The 21,358-nt window shown below is 38.4% G+C and overlaps 1 protein-coding gene across 1 annotated transcript in view; it reads right to left on the reverse strand.

The window, feature by feature from the left end:
* RALGPS2 (Ral GEF with PH domain and SH3 binding motif 2) overlaps nucleotides 1-21,358 on the reverse strand; it is a 257,390-nt gene that overhangs the window by 2,143 nt on the left and 233,889 nt on the right. The gene's annotated exons all lie outside the window — the stretch shown is intronic.

Genomic DNA, 21,358 nt, shown 5'->3' on the forward strand with positions numbered 1-21,358 from the left:
TGTGTTAACCTTTATCCAGCCCAAGATGAAGAGCAAGGAGAAATAAGAACACAGAGATACATTTTAACTTTAACTTTCATCCTCTAGACCTCTCCATTTATCTATCTATCATCTATCTATCTATCTATCTATCTATCTATCTATCTATCTATCTATCTATCTATCATCTGTTTTTATTCACACGTATGCATATACACATATATGCACATGCATGTGTAAATATATGTGTATATGTATATGCATATATCCTGGTGAAGAAACATGTACATGCATATACATATGTTTACAATGCCTATATATGTGTGCATACGTATTTGTATATATACACAAATATTTTAGTGAGCCCCAAAGCCATGGATGAAAGGAATTGTGCTTTCTGTTGTTTTTTTTTGGGGGGGGGCATCCTCTACACAGCTGAAGTTGAGCCTTTGCTTTATCTATGATAAGGTTCTAATATCTAACAAAAATAGTGAATTCAAATATATAGCCATTCCCTAATAGACAAATGATAAAGGATACAAAAAGTTCTTTAAAAAGTACGAATTACAATCAGATGAAAGACTGCACCAAATCACTAATAGAGAAGTGTAAATCAATGCAATTCAGAGGTAACCCATCACGCAGGAGATCTGCCAATAGCTGTGAATTGGTCTGACCATTTTGGAAAGTAATTTGGAATCAGGCTAAAAAATGACCCAAATTTCTATATTTTTTTGATTCAGAAATTCCACTGCCAAGCATATGACTCCAAGGATTTAAAATACATAAAGAAAGATCCTATAGACATCAAGAACAGCCACAGTTGGACACATTGAAACTTGACTTTAGCATAGGAATGTCATTTTTGTCTTCTTTGAGAATGAAGGACAACAACCAACCAACCGACCAACAAACCAACCAACCAGTAGTATTTTTTTGGTAGCAGAAAACAACTGGAAACAATGTAGATGCCCATCAGTTGGGAATGCCTAAATAAATAAATTGTAGACACAAATGCAACAGGGTATTACTCTGCTATAAGAAGTGATGACTATGAAGAATTCAGAGAAGCATGGCACAGAGTGAAGTGAGTAGAACCAGGAAGACCATACAATAACGTGATTACAACAATGTTAATGGAAAAAACAAAACTGGATGCTGTTCATTGGTCAGTGCCCAATATTGACCCCAGATAATAGGTTAGAAAATGTTCTCCATCCCACTTCTTTGCAGAGTAGATGGATTATAGGCATAGAACATTGTATATACAGTAAAACATGGTCAAGATTTTGGTTGGTTTGGCTATGCTATGTTTTTCCCCCCTATTTCTTTTTGTTCTTTGTTACAAGGGACAACTGTAGGTTAAGGGGTGTGTGTGTGTATAAATACATATGTGTGTACATATATGTATGTGTACACATACATAGACATATATAGTATTTTTCTATCTCCCCCAGTCTAATCAGTCTTTCGCAGAACTACCAAAATGACTTTGCTAAAGCAGGTCCAACCATATCACCCCTTGCTCAATATACTTGAGTGGCTCTCTACTACTTCTCTGATTAAATATAAACTCCTCTCTTTGATATTTAAATCCCTTCACAGCCTGGCCCTATCCTACCTTCCTAACTTTATTATACAGTACTTGCTTCCATATACTGTTCCTCAGTCGGACTGGTCTTTTGGTTCTTCCACTTACCATTTCTGGACCTTGTTTTGTTTGTTTCACCATGCCCAGAATGTACCCCCTCCTCATTTTGTTAAATTCTTGCTTTCATTTAAAACTCAACATTCGTGCCATTAGTTTGTCCAGAGGCTAATGCTTTCTCTTGTTAAAAAGTGGGGATACAAATGGAAAAGCAAGAGAATCCTTGCTCTCAAGGAGCTTATGTTCTAATAGGGTGAACACCATAAATGGAAGGTTACAATTGTAAATCAGATAGAAAAGTCTCATGGCTTTTAGGGTGCAGTAGCAATCCAAACAGGAATGCATCTTCTTAATGTTATTTCCACTAATAAAATCATATCCATTTCTGATGCCGAGCCCCATGACAATATGGGAGTCATACTAAACAAAACCATAGATTCTTCAGAGTGAACTTGTACTCTCATTTGCCCTTTTATTCCCAACCTTTGTACAGAGTATTTGACTTATATTGGACTCATTTTATTCCCTGGTTCCTTTAGTCTCCTCTTATAGAGCTTAATCTCCTTGAGGGCCCAGACAGTATCATTTTTGACTTTGTATCCTCATTGCCTAGAACAGTACCTGGTACATAATAGCACCTTGATAAATGTTTGTCAAGATGAATTCAATTCCACCTCTCTCTAGAGTATACCATCTTGGAAGAACTAAAAAATTTACAGTTCCTTGGAATTACCTCTGAAAACAGCTGCACAAAAAACTTGAAGCTTGGGACAGTGCCCTCTCTATTCCAGAATCAGACCCCGCTCCCTCCCCTCTCCCCCCAACTTAAGCATAGAGTTAAAAGTCAAGAAATAGGCTGGAAAAATGAACAAACAGCAGGAAAAAATCCTGATTATAGAAAGTTACTATTTTATTATTATTATTACAGGGAAATAGCAAAACACAAACTCAGAAAACAACAAAATCAAAACTGCTACATCAAAAGCCTCAAAAGAAAAATATGAATTGGTTTCAGTCCATGGAAGAGCTCAAAAAGGATTTCAGAAATCAAGTAAGAAGGGTAGAGGAAAACTTGGGAAGAGAAATGAAAGTGATGCAAGAAAATCATGAAAAAAGAGTCAATAGCTTGGTAAAGGAGATACAAAAAAAAATACTGAAGAAAACAACACCTTAAAAACCAGAATAGACCAAAAGTAAAAGAGGCACAAGAATCGAATGAAGAGAAGAATGCTTGGTCAAATGGAAAAAGAGGTACAAAAATCCACTGAAGAAAAGAACTCCTTAAAAAGCAGAACTGGGGTGTGGGAGCGCGGGGCTAGGTGGCGCAGTGAATAGAACACCAGCCCTGGAATCAGGAGGACCTAAATTCAAATCCAGCCTCAGACACTTAACACTTACTAACTGTGTGACTTTGGGCAAGTCACTTAACCCTAATTGCCCTGCCTTCCCCCCCATCCAAAAAAAGAAAGTAGAGCTGGCCAAATGGAAAAGGAGGTACAGAAGCTCACTGAAGAAATCACAATATGAAAGTGAGGGCTTTTAGTTATGAGGAAGGCAATGTTGCTTTCTGCTGACAGTACTATGTAGATACTGTCTTTGCATCTTTTCCATGGATGACTGGACTGGATGGTATCTCTAGAGCTCCCAGATACTGTTCATAAGACTTGGAATCAGGAAGACTTGAATTCAAATCCTGCATCAGGCACTTACTACCTGTCTGACCCTTGACAAGTCACTTGACCTCTTGGCACCTCAGTTTCCTCATCTGTAAGATGGGGATCACAGGGTTTTTGTTGGGATCAAATGAGCTAATGTATGTAAAGTGCTATCTGCTATATATTGCTATTACTGGTATTATTATTATGATTATCATTATTAATAAACAAGCATATTGTCTGCAAAGGGTCCCTTTCATTTTTCATTTGTTTTCAATAAACAATGAAGTGGTCTTGTTTGTTCAAGTTGCTTCCTCTGAATTAGACTAGGAGCCTGAAAAGTTTCATCATAAATTTAACTTATTTTCCACATCATCAGGAAATGCATTCATTTTTATTCCTTGGATTTAACAACAGTGCTTCCCTCCCCCGTTGTTTTAACTGACATTTGGTTTTTATTTTTTTAAAAGGAGACCTAGAGATGCTACATTCTCATAACTGATCACAACCATGTTGTTTCCTTCTTTGCCTGTGTTTTGACGTGTCTAAAACAATTATGCTTTTATTCTCAAGCATTTACATTATCAATCATTCCATGAAGGAAACATCTCTCTCTGTCCCTCTCTCTCTCATTGTTTCTGCTTCTCTGTTTCTATATATCACATTGACTCTGTCCCTGTTTCTGCCTCTCTCTGTCTCTCTGACTCTGTCTTTGTCTCTGTTTCTGTCTTTCACCATCTCTGTCTCTCCCTCCCCACCCCCCACATCCCCCACAAACCTATCGTGCTACTATGGTATCCAGTAAATAACTGCTAAACAAAGCCAGACGTCTTACTTAAATCAAATACTTGTTTATACTCCTCATTATTCCATCAGTCCTGAGCTTGGCAAGAGCTGGTGATTGTAAAAAGCAGAACCTCAGAGCTTTGTCAGCAACTCCTATAATGCCCTAGCTCTTCCCTTATTCTTTAAGAAGCCAGAATGTTATTACTCCTGCCTTGTTCATTGCCTTAAGGTCAGATATACTGTTACTCAGAAGCCAAAGACCTGAGTTCAAATCCTGCCTCTGACACTTACTAGAGGCAGTGAGGTGGTGCAGTAAAGAGTGTACACCTGGAATCAGACCTTTATAAAGCAAATCTGGACTCAGATACCATATGGAGTCACTTAAGTCACTGCCTCAGTTTCCTCATCTTTATTTTTTTCAAATAAATTTTATGTTTATTTTTAGTTTACAACATTCATTTCCACAAGATTTTGAGTTACAAATTTTCTCTCCATCTTTCTCCTACACGCCACCCTAAAACAGCGATCCCACTAAATGCTCTCTCCTATATCCTCCCCCATCCCTCCTCTGACTTTCAGGGAGGACAAGATGGGTCTCCATACCCCAGTGCCTGTATATCTTATTTCCAAGTTGCATGTAAAAATTTTTATTTTAAACATTTAATTTTAAAACTTTGATTTCCAGATTCTTTCCCTTATTCCCTCGTCACCCATCCCCATTCCCATCACTGGGAAGACAAGCAATTCAATACAGGTTGTACAAGTGTAGTTATGCAAAACACTTCCATAGTAGATATATTGTGAAAGAATGACTATATTTCCTTCCATCCTATCCCGCCCCCCACTTGTTCTATTTTCTCCTTTGACCCTGTCCCTTTTCAAAAGTGTTTCCTTCTAACTACCCTCCCCCTGATCTGCCCTCCTTTCTGTAATCTCCCCTCTTATCCCCTTCCCCCATACTTTCCTATAGGGTAAGATATACAATTGAGTGTGTATGTTATTTCCTCCTTGAGCCAAATTCAATGAGAATAAGGTTGACCCATTTCCTTTTGCCTTCCTGTTCTTCTCCATAGTAACAGTTTTCCCTTGCCTCTTTTATATGAGATAATTTACCCTATTCTGTCTCTCCCTATCTCCTCTCATTATATTCCTCTCTCACCTCTTAATTTTATTTTTAAAATGTCATTACTTTCTATTTAATTGAACCTGTTCCCTCTGTCTATGTATATCTGTACACATATATACACACACTCACATATGCATTCATATGCACATACACCCTCCTATATAAACATATATATGTATGTATACATACATATATATATATATATACACACACACACATTTATATTCCCTTCAACTGTACTCATACTGAGAAAAGTTTCATGAGTTACAATGATCATTTTTCCATGTAGGAATATAAATAGTTCAACTTTGATAAGTTCCTTATGATTTCTTTTCCCTGTTTACCTTCTCATGCTTCTCTTGCTTCTTGTATTTGAAAGTCAAATTTTCTATTTAACTCTGGTTTTTTCATCAAGAATGCTTGAAAGGAATTTATTTCATTGAATGACCATATTATCCCTTGAAACATTATACTCAGTTTTGCTGGGTAGGTGATTCTTGGTTTTAATCCTAGCTTCTTTGACTTCTGGAATATTATATTCTAAGCCCTTCGATCCCTTAATGTAGAAGCTGCTAGATCTTGTTTATCCTGATTGTATTTCCACAATATTCAAATTGTTTCTTTTTGGCTGCTTTAATATTTTCTCCTTGATCTGGGAACTCTGGAACCTGGCTATAATATTCCTAGTAGTTTTCTTTTTGGGATCGTTTTCAAGAGGTGATCAGTGGATTCTTTCTACCTCTATTTTGCTCTCTGGTTCTAAAACGTCAGGGCAATTTTCCTTGAGAATTTCTTTAATTTCTAGGTTCTTTTTTTGATCATGGCTTTTAGGTAGTCCAGTAATTTTAAAATTATCTCTCCTGGATCTATTTACCAGGTCAGTGGTTTTTCCAACGAGATATTTAACATTGCTTCCTATTTTTTCATTTGTTTGCATCTATTTTTTAGTTTCTTGATTTCTCATAAAATCATTAGTTTTCATTTGCTCTAATCTAATTCTGAAGGAATTATTCTCTTCAGTGAGCTTTTGAAATTCTTTTTCCATCTGGCAAATTTGGCTTTTTAAGGCATTCTTCTCCTCATTGGCTTTTTGGGCCTCTTTTGCCATTTGAGTTAGTCTATTTTTTAAGGTTTTGTTTTCTTCAGTCAGGTTGTTGACTCACTTTTCATGATTTTCTTGCATCATTCTCATTTCTTTTCCCAATTTTTCCTCCACTTCTCTTACTTGATTTTCAAAATCCTTCTTGAGCTCCTCTATGGCTTATACCCAGTTCAAATTTTTCTTGAAATCTTTTGGTGCAGGAGTTCTGACTTCATTGTTTTCCTCCCATTTCATGCTTTGAACATTTTTGTCCCCCAGAAAGGAATCTAAGGTTTGACTACTGTGCTTTCTTTGCTTCCTTTGCTTGCTCATGTTGCCACTCAATTACTTGACTTTTGAGCTTTTTGACACAGTAGAAATCTGCTTCCAGGGAAGAAAGCTTTGTCCCAAATTGCTGGGGTTTTTGCAGCTGCTGGAGCTATTAGTTGAGTGCCCTCTCTGAAGCCCCCATAAGCTCTGGCTCACTGGTCACACGCCCCAGGACCACCACCCAAGACTGCGATTCAGATCCAAGCAGGTTAAAGCAAGAGCGATTACCCTCTGATGGTCGCTTGGTCCCCCTACGATCTGCAGGCCAGGAGCTGAAGAAGCCAAGCAGCAGTGGCTGCAGGCTGCCGTGCTTCCACCACTTCTTGCCCCGGGGGCAGGGGCCAGACTACACTCTTCCATCCCCATCAGTTTTGACAGAGTTCCACACTGAACTTTTACTTAGTCTTTGGCATTTATGGGTTGATAATTCTGGAAACCACCACAGCTGCTGGTAGTCCATTCTCCTGAAGTCTGCTCCAGCCGCTGCTGGTGGGGGGCCACCCTGCGGCTAAAACCATGGGATCACTCAGGGCTGGGCTCAGCTCCCAGCATGCTGTGATGGACCCTTCTTGTCCACCTGCCAGGCTGCCTTCAGAGGGAGATTTGTTTCTCTCTGTCACTTTGTGGGTTCTGCAGCTCTAAAGTTTGTTTAGAGTCATATTTTATAGGTATATGAGGTGATTAGGGAGGGAGGTCACAGCAGTTTCCTGCTTCTATGCCACCATTTAGTTTCCTCATTTTTAAAAGGGGATAATAACAACCACCTACCTCCCAGGGTTGTTGTGGAAATAAAATGAAAGAATATTTGTAAAGTGCTTTGCAAAATCCTAAAGCTCTATGTAAATATTGACTGCTGTTATTACTACATATCCTTTCTGGTGCCAAATTTATGATTCTAAGATTGCCTTGTATGTGTGAAGAACTGGGCTGGACAATTGAGCAAGGAATTCTGGGGGATACACAGATAAATAAGACATATTCCCTTCTCAAATATCTCATAGTGACATACACAGGAACACTGATCTAGAGCTGGGTCTAAATAGATAAGGAAATAAAATTGTGGCCCAGGAAGATTGAGAGACTCATCTAGAGACATGCAGGTGGCAAACATCCTAAGTGGGATTTGAACCCACTTTTTTGACTCCTAAGTCAGATCTTTCCCCACTGTTCCATGCTATAGAGCTTTCTTTATAGGTTAACAAAATGCTTTCTTCAGACAACTCTGTAAGGTAGGAAGTATAAGCATATTTCCCCCCATTTTTACAGATGGAAACTGAGACTTTAGAGAGGTTGAATAATTTGCCTAGGATAGCATTTCTAGTAAACATTAGAACTAGGATTTGAAAACAGGTTACCTTACTCCACAGACCAAGGCTCTTTCCACCTTGGTGCTTTAGAGTCTATCAGGGGGGTGGGGAACCTGTGGCCTTGAGGCCATATGTGGCACTCTAGGTCCATCCTCAAGTGCAGCCCTTTGACATTCACTCCCATGTGGCCTCAAGGCTACAGGCTCCCCACCTGTGGACTCTAAATGATGAAACAAGACATGGAAAAAGCATCTTCCACAAAAAGATGCCATCCTGGAGGAGAGGAAAGGCAAGGAATGACAACAAGGATTTGTTAAATACCTGTTATATACCAGGTACTGTGCTAAGTGCTAGGGATACAAATGTAGATGTCTGTAACCGTGGACAAGTTACTTAACTTCAGTGGGCCATGCCTAACACTGAACTTTGCAAGAACTCTACATAGGCTCTGTAGCTCCAGACCTATAAGTTGCTTTGGGCATATATGTTCCACACATGTGTGTCTCGATGTACTTTAAGTTTGTGTCCACTTTTCCCATGGATATAGTGTATATTTGTGAGCTGTTTCTGTAATTACTGTTTGTTTGTTTGTTGTTTTTGCTATGCCATTTGTATAAAAGCTTTTGCTGAGACCTAATGGTCTACTGACTAATTGTTAATGGGAGTGGTGGGGATTAGTGAGGAAAAGTATTAGGAGTAACCACCTGCAGTGTTAGCTTTGGAGCTTGAGATAGACCCTTTCTAGAAATCCAGCAAGTGATGAGTATGAGTCAAAGCCAGGAGAGTAATTAAGATGGTATATTACATAAAAAAGACAGAATTAAATAATTAGAGATGTATCAATTGCTCATGGTTGGATTGTGCTAACATAACCAAAATGATAATTATTACAAATAATTATCAGATTTAAATATAGTAAATATGTAAATTTATTTTACAGATCAGTGTCATGCCAATAAATATACCACAGGACTGCTTTATAAAATAAGACAAAAGAATAACAAGATTTATCTGTAGGAATACAAAGTCAAGAATATCAAGGAAAATAATAACAATAGTAAAGAGGGGTCCTATCACTATCAGATCTCAAACTATACTACAAGGCATTGATCATCAAAGATATTTGGTTAAAAATTAGAAAAGTTGAGCAGTACAAGTGAATAAGTAAAAAAGACCCAGAAGCAAATGCACAGAGTAGCACAGTGTTTGATAAACCCCAGAATACCAACTACTATAGTAAGGACTCGCTTTTCAATAAAAACTTCTGGGAAAGTTGGAAAGAAATCTGGAAGAAATTAGACCTAGACCAGCATCTCACACTATATACCACAATAAGCTCCAAATTGATACATGACCTAGATACAAAAGATCATATCACATAATAGTAAAGAAAAGAAAGGAAGGTAGCACTTTTTATAACCATGAATAGAAGAATACTTGGCAAAACAAGGGATAAGGGTTATTCATGAAAGTTAACTGAAAAAATTTTAATTCCATAAAATTGAAAAGCTTTTTGCACAAAAAGAAATAAGAAAGGAAACAGCTAACTAGGAAAAACTCTTTGCAATAAAATTTTTCTGATAAGTATCTACTGCCTAATGCAAGTAGGGAGCTGATACAAATATATAAGGGTAAGACCCATTACTCTAGTAGATAAATGATCAAAGGATAGAAACTGGTAGTTCTCATAAGAAGGTTAACTATCAACAGCCATATGAAAAGTCTCCAAATAAATAATAATAACAGAAAGACAAAATTAAACTAACTCTGAAGTTTCATCTTACACCAATCAGATTGGCAAAAATGACAAAAAAGGAAAATGGCAGTTGTTAGAGAGTCTGTGGAAGAACAGGCACACCAAAATGGACTGTTGGAGAAGTTTTATGAATGGTCCAGTCATTCTAGAAGGCAATTTGGAGCTAAGAATCACTAAGGTGTGTACAACACTTTGACCCAGCAATGCATTTACTAGGCTTATGCTGCAAAGAGAGAAAAAACAAATGGTAAGAAGCAATATATGCCAAAATATTCATAACAGCATTTTTCCAGTAGGAAATAACTGGAAACTGAAGAGAGTGCCCATCATGGCTGATCAAATTATGCTATATGAATGTATTAGAATATTATTGCATGGTAAAAACATGATAAAAATGGATGGATCCAGATAAACCCTAGAAGAATTGCATGAACTAATGCAAAGTGATGTGAGTAGAACCAAGAGATTAATTTATATAATAACAACAATATTGTAAAGGAAAAGGACTTGGAAAAACACAAGAACTCTGAATTCAGTGACTAGTCATGACTCTAGAAAAATTATAATGAAGGATCAACATTATCCAAGGAAGTGGTGGATTTGTAGATTTAGAATGAAACATATTTTTAGATGTGACCAATGTATGTTTGTTTTGCTTGACTATGTATATGTATTACAAGGGAGGGATTTTATTTTATTTTATTTTGGGGGGGAGATTTTCTGACAATGAGGAGGGTAGTGAAAGTGATAAAAAGAAGAAAGGGAGGAAAAAATTATCAATTACAGAAAAGAGCAGAAGTAAATTCAGAAGGGGACATCAACAAGTAAACTGTATTTGTTATTATATATAATAAATATAATATTAACACTACTGCATTAATATTATATATACTTTAAAAAGCCTAAGCTAGAATAGAGACTCACAGTTTGATATAAAAACCTCTTTTAAAAGTTTTTTCTTTGTATATGGAGAGGGCTATTGTTTGTTGACATTTGCTTAGTTCATAATAAAAAAAAAAGAAAAAATTTTAAATGAAGGATAGATAGGAAAATGTGGAGGAAGGAATTTCCAGGCATAGAGGAGTCTGAGTAAAAGGTGCAGAAATATGGGAACACAGATGGAATGAGATGGTGGGGGGACTTTGTCAGGAGTTCAGTGGAGGAAGGAATTTCCAGGCATAGAGGAGTCTGAATAAAGGTGCAGAAATATGGGAACACAGATGGAGTGAGATGGTGGGGGGGACTTTGTCAGGAGTTCAGTTGACCTTAAAGGGTGCTGGAGTTGAGCAGTGAAGGTGGTGAGTGTATTTGTACCTAGGTACTTAATTCAAGGTAAGTGGATAGACTGCCAAGCTTGGAGTCAAAGAAGATTCATCTTCCTGAGTTCAGTTCTGTTCTCAGACACTTCTTAGCTGTGTGACCCTGGGTAAGGAATTTAACCCTGTTTGCTTCAGCTTCCTCATCTGTAAAATGAACTGGAGAATAAACCGCTCCATCATCTTTGCTTGGAAAACCCAAATGGGGTCACACAGATCCAGACAAGGCTGAAAACTGAAAATGACTAAACTTACCTATTTACTGCAAATGATAACTCAGGATTTTTAATTATTCATGCCTCTGGTCTTCTCTGCTATTAGTGAATGTAATCAAGTGTTGACTAAAATGCTTTTAATAAGGAGAATCTTATTTCTCCTTTGGCTCAGAGTTCAGTGGGCCCTCACTACTCTAATTTTACTTTTTTTCCCCAGAGGCATTTTGTAATCAGTTAAGCCCAAGACTTGGATTGCTTCTGAACCGCCATTAACATGATTTCTTCATCTCTATGGTAGTCAAAGAATGGTATGATAATAAAAAACAGAATAGAAAATTAAGATATGGAGCCAATAACCTTTTTGGACCACAGGCAAGAAGGGAGAAAGAAATTCAATTAATTTTAAAAGGATTTTAAAGTGTACAAAGCACTTTTCTCACAATAACCCTTTGAGGTGGGTTCTACAAATACTCTTCTCCCACTTTATAGATGAAGAAACTGAGACTCTTGAATTTAAAAAAACAACCAACTTGTCTAACGTCAATAAATGACTGAGAGGAGATTTTAATACAGTGCCTCTCATATCACAGGACAAAGTCAGGAAAGAACAAAATTAATTTTTTTCCAAGATCTTGCTGACCTATAACATCTATCACTCAATTTCTGAATTCCTAGATGGGTCCCAAGTACAAAATCTGCATCTCCTAAAAGGAACATATACCCAATCCCTGCACCATCCCTTCACATCTTCCCCCAATCTACCCTAAGAAACCCATCTCCCAACAATAAGAATTCTGATGGCAATGCAATTTTTGTTTTTTGTTTTTTTTTCCTTTTAACTAAATTTAAATAAGCAGGGAGGTAGGAAAACAGATGATAAATTCTTTTTTAAAAAAGCATTTTTAAGAACTTCCAGAGGTTTTGTTACACTAAAAAAAAAAAAAAGGCATTCAGAAGAGAAGTTAATGGTCCTAATGAACAAGAAGCCCCATGTTTACAATTTTACAATTTGAAGCAATGGTTAAGTCTACCCTCCTTCATGCTAAAAGCTTTATGTCTAGATCCCAAAAAATGTACAATAGTGGAAAAACCAAGAATGCTAGGACCTACCTGGCATGCTATTTTGTTGGGTTCATAGGCTCAATTCTTTCATTTTGTAGTTTCTCAATGGAGTAAAATTTAAATATAGCAAATGAAAGAATAATAAAACATTTGAGCTGGAAGGATACTTATAGGGCATCTTACCTGACATTCCCCTCACCCCGCCAGTGCCATCCCCATTTTATGAGGGCCTAGAGAGGTTAAGGAACTACGCTTCTTCTCTCTGTCTGTTTTCTGCCCTCCCCAGCAGCTCTATTCTCCAAACCTAACCTCTAGAAGCATCTCCACCCTACCCAAGAATGTGCTCTGCCCTCCTCACTTCTAGTTCTAACACAGGGGTCAAATACACACATAGGCAAGCCTTGCTTTGTGCAAAACATTGAGAAATTGCTAATAGGTCCAGAGGGGCTGGAGTCCTGAACCCACTTCCCATTTCATATCCAGGCATGTAGTTTGGATTGGTTTTAATCCTGGGGGAGCTTGATCCTTTTTGAAAGGGCTTAGGCTCAATGACTCTCTTTGCCTCATTAAACACCACCCAGATACTTGGGGGATGAATTTTACTAATAGCTTAAAAGGGGGAGTACAAAGATACTCCATGTACAATAAAAACCAAGTATAGGACAAGTAATTTATTCGTACATGCAAAAGAAATTCTGAACAATAAAAAAATCCCAGTGCACACTAACAGAACGACAAATTATGAAACTTAAATTACAACTCTTACAATTTGCTGGGAGGATGATTTTTTTTTTCAGTATGTAAAGCAGTTTGCAGGACTGCTAAATTGACACTTTATTTTTCTCTGCACTGTCCAAATAACTCTCAGTATGACCGCTGAGAAAATGGCCAGGCTGGGGTTAGCTCTCTTCTTGAAGGCCATTCTCTCCATGAATTATGGAGGACTTGCCAGGGACTGCTTTTCTGCTGCTAGTGAACTCCAACTCAGTGAGACCCAACACTTCTGGAACTCTTCCATTTACAAGGTCTCCTCCAAGGATTTCTGTCTTGCCTAAGGTCAGCAAAGAACAGACACAAAAGAGAAAACCCACACCCAAGTTCAGATTTGCCTCAACAGTGTTTTAGAAGCCATGTGCTCACAGCCACATGGTAACCAGGGTGGGATTAACAAACCATCTCTTTCCCATTCTCTCTCAGGAAGCAGCTCAGAAAAAAGTCATGACATTATTTGAATTGATAAAGGAAGAAAAAGGATGAGGGGATGGTTGCTCCCTGTTCTACACTCTCTGAGGCAGTAAGGGGAATCTATAATTTCAAGATGCAACCATCCTTTAGCCCTAGGGACAGCAGACCATAAATCAATGGTGACTGATCTGAACTATGAAGCTACACTTAACATCTGCTCATAGTATGTTCTAGCAAGAGAGAAATCATGTGGAACAGATGGAATCATGGGCAATGTATTCACAGAAAATGCTTTAGCACACAGTATTTATGCTTTCAACTAGAACTGTTTTGCATGCCTTTAAAGCCCTGTTCTCTTCCAACCTGGCTCTGCCAACTGCCTTTTAAGTGGGGGGTTAGGGAGAGGGGAGGTTTCCAAGTAAACAATAATCGACTCTTGCTTCAGCAAAATAGGTTCCCACGAAAATGTAATTTAAAAAGAAACAACATTTGATGTCCTGTCAAGTTTGTAAAAGCAGGATTTTAGTGAAATATTGAGTGAAAATTGAATTTTTATAAATGGAACCTTTAAAAAATGTATTAAGGAACTTTCCTGTTTAAGAATATTTGTACATTATAAACACATGCACCTTTATACTTTAAATCATTGATGCAAAATAGCATGAGTCTCTAGGTCTGGGACCTGAGCCAGAAGAGATGAGGATGGAGGATGAGAATCAAGGACAGCTGAAAGTTTTATTGTTACAGTATGTCGTAGATCTGTGATTTCAGTGATGTGCAAGCTTCCTCCACTGGCCATGAAATCCATCCAGCTTGCTAGGAGCCCTAGAGTTTGTTCTATGCTGGAGAGCCCAGGGTGACACCTCCATGCCATGATGGGAAGATGGAATCAAACCTCAGTGAAAGAGAAGGTTTGTGAAAACTTGAAAATAAAACAAATGACAAAAATTACTACTCATCACTACTGCAATCAGGAACACAAAAGACAGGTTCTGGTGAGCTCAAATCATTTTGTAGGCTTCACAATGCCTGGCACATAGTAAATACTATATAAATTTTAGATATCATCATCATCACCATCATCATCTTTTAGAACCGGTTGTAATGGTGGATATAAACAGTTGTTAATGGCTCATTGTTAACATGGCAGCTCTAATGAAGACCCCCAGAAATCTGGGCTTGATGTATTGTTCTACATTTTTGTAATTGACTTATGTATAAAGGCACTGATAGAATGCTCAACAGAAACTCAGTTGACTAAGCTAGAAGGGATAGCTAACACTCTTGAGTGTTAATGTCAAAATCAAAAAAGATCATAAAAAGTTAGTCTTGGGTTGAATCTAAAGATGCAATTCAATAGAGAAAAATGTAAAGTCTTATATTTGGCTCCACTTAGTTACTAAAATGATTTTTTTTTTGGAGGGGCAGTTGGGGTTAAGTGACTTGCCCAAGGTCACAAGGCTAGTTTTTGTGTTGTGTCTGAGGCCGCATTGAACTCAGGTCCTCCCGATTCCCAGACCAGTGCTCTACTCACTGTACCACCTAGCTGCCCCTGAAATGATTTTTCTAAAGTGTTTGGCCAGGTCACTGACTTGTCCCCTACATAGTAAACACTAGTGGTTCTCCATTGCCTCCAGAAACCTATATGAAGTCCTATACTGGGTCTTTGAAGCTCTTCACGACCGAGTTCTGCCTGTCTTTTCAGTCTTTACACACCTCACTCTCTCATACCTACACTCAACAGTTGATTGATGTTGTCCTACTTTCTCTTTTTTGCTCATTACATCCTGTATACTCCATCACGTCTTGGTAGGGCTGTTTCCTATGCTCTCCCTCCTCACTTCACCTCTTGACATCTGTTGTTGTTTCCTAGACTTAACTCCAATATCACCTTCTGTAGGAGGACTTCTTGGTACCTCAGTCCCTTGAGCATTCTCTTCTAAGGTGACCTTTTTTCTAGACGCTATCTACTCTACATGTTGTCTCTCCCATTAGCATGTAAGTTCCAAAATACTCACATGGAATATTTGTGCCCGACCTGTGGGAGAACATTCCAAACTCATATTGGTCCATGACATTGTAACTTAACTCTAACATAGTGATGTCATTTTGGTCTTCTTTGAGAAAGAAAGACAACAACCAACCAAACCAACCAACCAACCAACTAAGCTCCTTGAAGGCAGACACTATTTTGTGATTTTGCCTTCCTTTGTATCCCCAGGACTTAGGATATCAGAAGCACTCGGTCCCCAGTGTAGTGACTTTCCCAAGGTCACATTGGCTACAGTAGATACCAGAGTCATGGGCACTGTGCCTTTCAATGAACCTGAGGTCATGTCAGGCTTTTTGGCTTATCCCATTGTTGATTCACATTGAGTATGAAGTCCAATAAGACTTCAGAATACATTTTCCCAGTAAGTAGAATGTAAGTTTCCTGAGCACAAGGAATGCTTCATTTTTATCTCCATATCCCCAAAGCACTTAATGAATATTAATTGAATTAAAAGAGGGAAGGATAATCTCATTGTATTTTGCCATTGTAAGATCACATTTAGGGCATTACATTTTGTCCTGGAGATAGGGATGGAGGGGGAGGATGTCACATTTCAGGAAGCATATTCAAACTGGAGCATGGCTGCTAGCATGGTTAAGGGATTGGATCAGTTGAAAGAACTGGGGTTGTTTTGGCTTAGAGAAAATTTAGTTACTGATAATTTTAAGTGTTTGGGGAGCTGTCCTGTAAAAAATGGATTAAATGCCTTCTGCTTCAGGGCTCTTCAGGGCAGAATTAGGAGCAATGCATAGAAGCTAGAGAGAGGCAGATTTAGGCTGGAGGTAAGGAAAAATATCCTAATGATTAGAGCTGTCAAAAAAAAGGAATGAGTTACCTTAAAGGGTTTGCTTTCACTGGAGGTCTCCAAGCCTCAAGCCAAGGGTGGAAAAACCATTTGTCTGGAATGTTGTAGAGATTTTTCGTCAGACACAGATTGGATGAGAAGGTCCCTGAGGTCCCTTCTATTTCAAGAGTCTGTTAGTTTTTGGAGAACTTGACTTTTAATTTAGAATTCCTCTTCCTTTTGGACTCTGGGTAGGATAGCTTTCATGACTCTGTTGATGCTGCTATACAGTGAATATTTTTTAAAGCAAAATTATTTCTGTGGTTGTATCTGCTATGGAATCTTGTACACTTCCAGTGTATGGGAGATGCTTTGTTTGATGATTTTAAGCATTGGAGGATTTGAGCAGTTTAAGTATGTATTTTGCTCTATTGAATAAGTTATTTTTTATGAAATCAACTAAGATTTTATAGCCTTTGGTACCTCCTTGTCAGCTGTGATTATGAAACTGTGGTTTGCTGAAGAATACATATGGTAAATGCTTGCTGCTCCTTTCTCACGTTTATATCAAGACCTCTGATATCCTGAATAAATCTTATTTGTAAACAGTTGTTTGCCTGTTGTTAGATTATGAGCTACTTAAGAGCATGGGCTGTTTTTTGATTCCCTGGCACTTAGCACAGTGCCTTGTACATTTTTCAATTGTTTTAGTTGTGTCCAACTATTCATGACCTCATGAACTCTCTGTCAATGGAGTTTTCTTGGCAAAGATACTAGTGTGATTTTGCCATTTTCTTCTCCAGTGGCAAACACAAGTTAAGCAACTTGCCCAGAGTCACACAGCTAGTGTCTGAAGTCACATTTGAATTCAGGTCTTCTTGAGTCCAGGCCCAGCACTCTATTCACTGAGCTATCTAGTTGCCACCTTGTACATAGTAGGCACTTATATTTTACTGAGTGATAGCAGCTGCACAGACCATTCTGATAAAGATTTCAGAGAGGATTTCAGAGGAAACAGGCATGAGTCAGAATTGGCTGTTTTCTTATGGGTCACTTTATTTTCTGTTAAAATATCTATTATTGTTTTTTTCTTTTGGAGTCTTCTCTTTGAGATAGCTTGACAATTGACTTTTGAGTACTCTTAAAATTGCGTTGCCTGTAGCACAGGTTTCTTCTGTATTTGGAAAGGTTGTGGCCTTCCAGACTTTACCTCCTTCAACATCACTGCCACATTTGTACAGAGTACATAGGGTACCTACTATTCATGGTAGAGTGCAAATATGCTAGTTCCTCTGTGTATGAGAATAAACAAATTGCTCTAAAATGTCAGATCTATTCCAACTTCTCATTGTTCTTTCTTGTTCCAGTTTCATTCAGGAATGTACTAAAGATGGTCTAATTTAATTGGATCTCATCAACATCTTATCTTTCTCCTCAATGGCTTTTTTTTTTTTTTTGCTGCTTTGTGGAAGACATTGCTCAAAATCTTCCATCGTTGCCTTTCAGAATGTTTGCAAATAAGCTTGCCCTCTAACATTGTATTTGCTCTTGGCCGTCACGCTTTTCTGCTTGGCAAGGAGAGAGTGTTTGCTTCTTGTAATGGTCTTTGAACTTCTTGAGATGACTGGTTGGTACAGTCAACATCCTAGTCAAATCAACAAGCATTTAGTAAGTGCTCAGTATTGTACTAGGAACTCACGCGCTAAGGATTGAGAATGCTAATACAAGCAGAGAGAAGACAAAGTATAAAAGGATGCTTGAAAACAGGGACGGAGAGGTAGTAGGAATGATGGAATGATGCAGGGCATGGTAGAGAAGGTCCAGAGTCAGCAAGTGCAGCTTGGAAAGGAGTGAAGGACTTCCTCCTTAAAATGGAAGTTCTGGAAGGAACCAGAGAGTAGTCCAGTTGTGTTGGGTACTTCCAGGGTGAAGAGGTTTCTCTATAGCATAGTAGAGAAAATCTTCTGGAGATGAGTCAGGAGTGCAGACTGCAGATGAATAAAGACACAGCTGGCCTAGACTTCCTCCTTAAAATTGTCTTTACTTTTATCCATTTCTTGTTCTCTCTCAGGAGCTGAAATTTTGCTTAAATACATCAGGCCAGAGGCACTCAAATTTTTCTTTGATGTGGTCCTATCTTTACCTATTCTTCTCAATTGGCATTGATTTTCATCTTTGCTTTAACCAGTCAAAACCACTGTATACAGACAGCTGATTTTGAAGTCATCTGCTATTTGTTAATATGTAGTCAATTTCATTAAAAAAAATCATATTGTTCAGAACTTGTGACATTTCAGTACTTCCTCTGACCTTCTTCTTGAAGAAAATATTCACAATTTAAAGTTTTGAATAATATAACATTTTTGGCCTCTCATTTCTGGAACGCAACCAGTACAAGTATTTTTAATTTTTTGTACATATAATACAAAACCTCAACGTATTTATATTTTAATCTTTCCTAATGAATAAGTGGAAAGGATTTAATTAGCATTTGCTAAGCACTGGGGTCACAAAATGAAAAGCAAGATGGTCCGTGTTCTCAAGGAGCTTACACTAATAGGAGATGGGTTTTAGCCGTAGATCAGATTGGGAAGTCTAGTAATCCTGAGGGAACAGTGGCATCTTCTTTATTGTCATTCCAAAATTCTGTTTTGGACACCAAATTACTTGACAGCGGCAAGGACTTTGGTAGGGAGCACTTTCTTTCCCAAGCCTTCATTAGCTGTGGTTGCCATGGAGGTTGAGGCTTCAGCACCGATGGAGGCAGTTGCCAGGTCATATTTTCACAAGGGTTGATTCCCTGGATGATGACTGCAAAAGGAACGCTGGATTGACGTTCTTGGGTGTGAGAAAGGCCACTGTTCTTCCTGGGGTTCCTGGGCTTACCTGTCAGTGGTAGTGGAGATGGCAAGCCCCTCTTCCACAGGGGTTGCTCCAGTAAAAGATGACCATAGTGGTCAGGCTAGACAAAACCTGTCTCCTTCAGGGATGACTTACAGGGGCTAGGCAGGAAGCAGGCAGTCTTGGGCGGGGGCGTGGTGCTTCCATTTCTGGGGCTCTTGGGCAACAGGGATCAAAGGGAGGTGGTGGTCAAGGTGTTGACAGTGGTTTGAGCTTTTCACATCCTTTTGTCCCTCCATCAGGATGCCTAGCTGCTTCATTTCGGCTGGCTTGCCTGCCCTGCTGGTGGTAGTTGGTCACCAGTTACCCAGCGTACAACCCCAAACAACTGATTGAAACCTTATACTTCAGTAAGGATAGGCACATGCTTTCTAAATTAGTGCCAATACTAGCCATGAAAAAAAAAATCAACCGTTAAGGTCAGTAACGTTTTCATAAACTGAAAAATGAATATGAACAAAACATACGTCATTTGTTTCAAATAGTTTAAAGATTACAGAAGCTATTATGCATCACAACGTGTCAAAACAGTTGAGATATTTATATCCCATTTTCTTCCATCTCTTTTTATATATACACTACTCTTTGCTATGTTTGGGAGACACAGATTACTTAGAAATATTTTCATAGTCATTTTTTTTCCTTGTCAAATTTTTAAACAGGCACCTGATGTTATGAGAAATTATTATATTTTGAATAAAGATATGCTTAGAGATTTGTCTTGCATCCTAACTTTCCTTACCCCATTGAATCAGGCTTTGATTGTGGATTTCCTTTTATTAAACTGTTTCTGTATAAACTTTTGCATCTATCAAGGACAAAATAAAGAGTTGAACAGGGGTTTTTGTTTTATCTGTTTAGCAGTATTTGAATTGGGTCCCAAGGTATTACCATCCCAGCAATGGGCATCACATGTTAAAGTATCTTCTTCCAAAACTTATATTAAAGCTGAACTACCAAGTTAAGTTTTCTGCAATTATCTAGAATGGCTCCCATGCTCTGGTATGCCATCAGCCAACTGAAACGTTGTCCCCTGGGTTTTTTTTTAGTTTGTGACTTGAGTCCTGTCTGAATCAGCTGTGAATACCTCACTCTCTTAACTTCCTTTAGGTTTTTGTTTCTGCCTATTCCTGTGGGCATGGGATTCCCATGTTCATCCCCAACATTGTAGTTACAACTACATGCTTCTTTCAGAATCTCTTAACCCAATAGTTCCAGCCTCAGTCAGAAGTGGAGCCATGAATCCCATGACACCATATTGGATGGACATGGTGATTTCTCCAAGGTCTCTTCAGCAATTTTCTGAAATGGATTGTGCCCTTTCTAAACTTTTGTCTTCCTCCCAAAGTGCGCCTTGCACAGTCTTCTGCACATTGTAGTTGTGTGAGTTTTTATTTTGTGTAGTAATGGTATATGGTAGTAACAGTAGATACTGAGTGCTGGGGTCTGGAATCAGGAAGACTCATCTTCCCGAGTTCAAATCTGGTCTCAGACACTTACTAGCTGTGTGACCCTGGGCAAATCACTTAACCCTTGTTTGTCTCAGTTTCCTCATCTGTAAAATGAGCCGAAGAAGGAAAGAGCAAACCACTCTAGTATCTTTCCCAAGAAAATAACCCATACAGGGTCACAGAGTGTCAGATATGATTGAACAACAAAGGTTGTTATTGTTTCTTCTTTTGAGAACCATTTTCTTCTATCCCCAACTATCTGATGTTCTTGGCACCACCACTTCTGCATTAATGTCACTGTGTATCATTGTATGTTTGCTTGCTTTGGAAGAACTTGTTAAGTTTTTCCTAATTTCCAGCCTCCCACCCCTACCCCCTTTCTGTTACCTGGCCCCAACATCCATTTGTCCAGTCTTATTACCTAGTACTCCAGTACCTCCCTTGTTCTAGTTCGGTTGGTCTCTTCACTATTTGCCAATGCCACCTCCTCTAACCTAAATACATCCTATTTGTTTTCAAGGCATAGCTGTTCTCACCTCTTCCCTACATTTTCTCTTACTACTCTACTCCAAATTGGCAAAAAGTTTTTTTTTTTTCCTGTTTCATGTGTTGGCTTTGCCATTCCCCAGGAGATTATAAACTCTTTGAGGGAGATGACTATGTCACATACTATGTACCCAGCATAACTAAGCATTGTACAGGGCACAGAAATCCCAAGTATGT

This window comes from Petaurus breviceps, unplaced genomic scaffold (genome assembly GCF_028583685.1).
Source record: "Petaurus breviceps papuanus isolate PSGF00001 unplaced genomic scaffold, PetGlider_PUasm1.0 90692, whole genome shotgun sequence".
NCBI classification, from domain to species: domain Eukaryota; kingdom Metazoa; phylum Chordata; class Mammalia; order Diprotodontia; family Petauridae; genus Petaurus; species Petaurus breviceps.